We start from the raw sequence: 3,591 nt of genomic DNA, 5'->3' as shown, positions 1-3,591 counted from the left end.
CACATTTCCCCCCTCTGCCTGGGACACGTGTAATCAACAACACGTGACTTGGGTTCTACTGGCTCCACCCCTTCCCCGCTGCAGGGAGGCAGAATCAGGGCCTTAGGCCGCGCCCCCAAGGTGCAGGGAGGGGACGGGATCAGAGCTCTGGCTCCACCCCACAAGGAGCGGGGAGGGTGGGGGAATAAGAGTTACCCATCAGGGTACAGGTAGGTGGAAATCAGCTAAACAGTCTTCCCACCTCCCCAACCCCTGCCCTTAGGATGCAAGGGAGGGGTATCAGAGCTACACTCCCTTGTCCAGGATACAGGGAATTGGGGAATCAGTGGTACCGGCTCCCCGCCCTTCCCAAAAAAATGCAGGGAGGAGAGAATCAGGCCTCTACACCCTCTCAGATGCAGTCCGGGATGGTGGTGGGATTCAGAGCTGCACAACAAGCCCAAATATTCCTAAACTAATTAAAAATTTAAATTCCAGGTACAAGTTCTAGAACATGCTGCAAACTACTCCCTTCTCTTCCTGGCATCACCAGTCTTGCTAACTTGCAGTTTCATGGCGACTTCTGTGATACTTGGTGTTTTTCTTAAAGCATCAGTTCCTGGAATCGTGATTGTAATGGATTCTCAGTTTTCATTTTTTAAAAAGTAATTTTTAGCTCCTCTGGTTGCAGAGAAAATGCAACCTCTAAAGACTCAAAAGCCAGACGGTTAATGAAAAGAACCCAATTTTTGTTATTTTTTTAAACTCTCATAATTTTAAGATGCTCTCACGATTTTAGGGAGGGGGGCTGATTCATGCCTTTTGAATGCTTGCAGTGGGCAATACTGCATCACAAAACTTCAAAAGGGCAAACATATACTTCAGGAAAGAGTGTGGTGGACTGTGTGTGCCATATACTTCCAAACCTCTCCTTCCTCCCCTGTACACACATAAATTGGACTCCTAAAATACTTGATAGCCTAACAGTACTCAGAATTCTATACAGGAGCAAAATCTGTAGCCCAACTCTAATTGCAAACTTCATGACTGGGACAAAATCCCAATAAAAATCCCATATCTGCAGTTCTGCAAAAATTAGAACTCTCATGAAGACTGTAAGGCAATTTCACTTTGGCTATCAAGATATGAAAAAGGGCACTCAGCTTCTGGTGCTGTGCCAACTAAAGCAGCAGGCACTCTGTGTACCAAAAATGGAAAACCTGATAACACATTCCATTCCCCATAGCAGCAGGTCTGAGCAATGCTCAGCTACAGAACAACAGAGTAAACATCTCAACACAAACTCAAATGATCCTCAAATCAGTGACAAAACCCAAAAAGACAACACAAACTACTGAAAAGAACAAATGAGAGGTAATATTAAGTCCCATCAATACTCTTAACTCTACCATCTCCTTCTCTTTCAACTCATTTGTTCCTACCAGATCCCAGCCCTGGCTTATACCTCAGATCCACTTCCTCTGGCCTGATTTGCCTCTCAAAGAAAAAAGGAGACCTAGAAGATTTTTTTGTGTATAAGATTGCCCTCTTCTCCTCCAATTCTGTCATCTTTTTCACCAAACAGTCCTATTTCTCCTACCTCAAAATCTCAACACTTGTTTGCCAGTTTTTACTCCCTCCTTAAACTCTCCACCACCACTCACCCTCTCCATCCAGGTTCTTGCTGACTGCAGGAAGATTGGCAAGATCAGACTTTCCCCATTCCTCCTCTCCTCATCCTTTCCTTTCCCACATCCCTTCTTTCCATTCACCAAGTGAGGGGGTGTTTTTTAGGATGGGGGAATAAATTCCTGTTTGTACATACAGGGAAAGCAGTAAGAGGACAGAGAGAGTTTCAAGGCGAGGGAATTGTGAGGGCAGGGGCAAGGAACGTGAACAACAGAAGAAGAGTGAGTCAAAGGGGAAAGTGGAGGAATTGAAAGTGGAGAATAGATGACCTGAGGTTAGTCATTTATTCTCCACTTCCAGTTCCTCCACTTTCCCCTCACAGTTCCCTCACCTCGAAACTCTCTCTGTCCTCTTTCTGCTTTCCCTGTATGTATAGACAGGCATTTATTCCTGCACCCTAAAAAACACCCCCTCACCTCATCCATCTCTCTCCTCCCCTTTACTTCTAATCTCAGTGGAAGTCTGGCTACAAGTGCTGCATCAACATCCTTTCCTTTGACTTGTTCCTAGATCCCCTCCACACTGTGTTCTAGCCCCTTCATTCTACTAAAGTCTCCAACAACCTCCTCAGCCAAATTTCAGGGCCTGTGCTCCTTCCTTGACTTTACCACTGGCTTTGATACAGTGGATCACTTATCTTCAACATTCTGTCTTGCCTCAGAATTTATTATACTGTTTTCTCCTGGTCCTCTTCCTACAGAATTCATCCAGGGTCTCTTTCACTAGAACTTCCCGGCTTATTTCCTCATTTGTCATGCCCCTGCCCTCCCTTTCTAGATAGGCCTCCTGGCTTTGATTATGACTCAGATTCCTGTGCAGTGGTCACCAACCGGTTGATCGTGATTGACTGGTCGGTCATGGAGCATCTGACAGTTGATCTCAGTCTAGGGTTGCCAATCTTCCTGCAGCCAAACCGGGAGATTGGCCGCTAACAGTCCAGTGGCACAGTGGGGCTAAGGCAGGCTCCCTGCCTGCCCTGGCCCCGTGCCGCTCCTGGAAGCGCACCCCAACCCCCTGCCTCAGTCCTGAGCCCCCCAGCACCCAAACGCCCTCCCAGAGCCTGCACCCTGACCTCTGGCCCCAGCCCTGAGCCCCCTCCCACACCCCAACCCGCTCCTAGAGCCTGCACCCCACACTTCCTCCTGCACCCCAACCTGTTGCCCGAGCCCCCACCCAGAGCCAGCACCCTGCAACCCATCCTGCACCCCAACCTCCTGCCCCAGCCCTAAGCCCCCTCCTTCACCCAAACTCCCTCCCAGAGCTGCACCCTGAACCCCCTCCTGCACCCCAACCCCCTGCCCCAAGCTGAGGCTGGAGCCCCTCCCACACTCCGAACCCCTCGGCCCCAGCCCAGAGCCTGCACCTCAACGCCCTGTCCCAGCCCAGTGAAAGTGAGTGAGGGTGAGGGAGAGTGAGTGATGGAGGGAGGGGGAATGGATTGAGTTGGGCGGGGCCTTGGAGAAGGGGCGGGGCAGGGGCATGGCCTCAGGGAAGGGGCAGGGCAGGGGGTGGGGCAAGGGGTTTGGGTTTGGGTGATTACTGTTATTTCTACATTTTCTTTGAGGTAGATCCTGGGTTGCACTTAAATTCAAAAAGTGATCTTGTGCTTAAAAAGGCTGGAGACCACTGCTGTATAGCAACAACAGTCCTTGGGGACAGATTTCAGAGTAGCAGCCATGTCAGTCTGTATCCGCAAAAAGAAAAGGAGTACTTGTGGCACCTTAGAGACTAACAAATTTATTTGAGCATAAGCTTTCGTGAGCTACAGCTCACTTCATCGGATGCATCCTAGGGGAGTAAGGCTATTAGTCTGGGGCTTCTGTGTTTGCTTAGTTTAATCTTTTTTGCATTTGATAATTACTTTTGGTCCCATACACTCTCTTTATTCTGCTGACTAATCCTGGGAATGAGTGCAGGAACTAG

The sequence above is a fragment of the Chelonia mydas genome, chromosome 6 (genome assembly GCF_015237465.2).
Source record: "Chelonia mydas isolate rCheMyd1 chromosome 6, rCheMyd1.pri.v2, whole genome shotgun sequence".
Classification (NCBI taxonomy): domain Eukaryota; kingdom Metazoa; phylum Chordata; order Testudines; family Cheloniidae; genus Chelonia; species Chelonia mydas.
The sequence above is the reverse complement of the archived record's forward strand: the minus strand, read 5'-3'. Positions refer to the sequence as shown.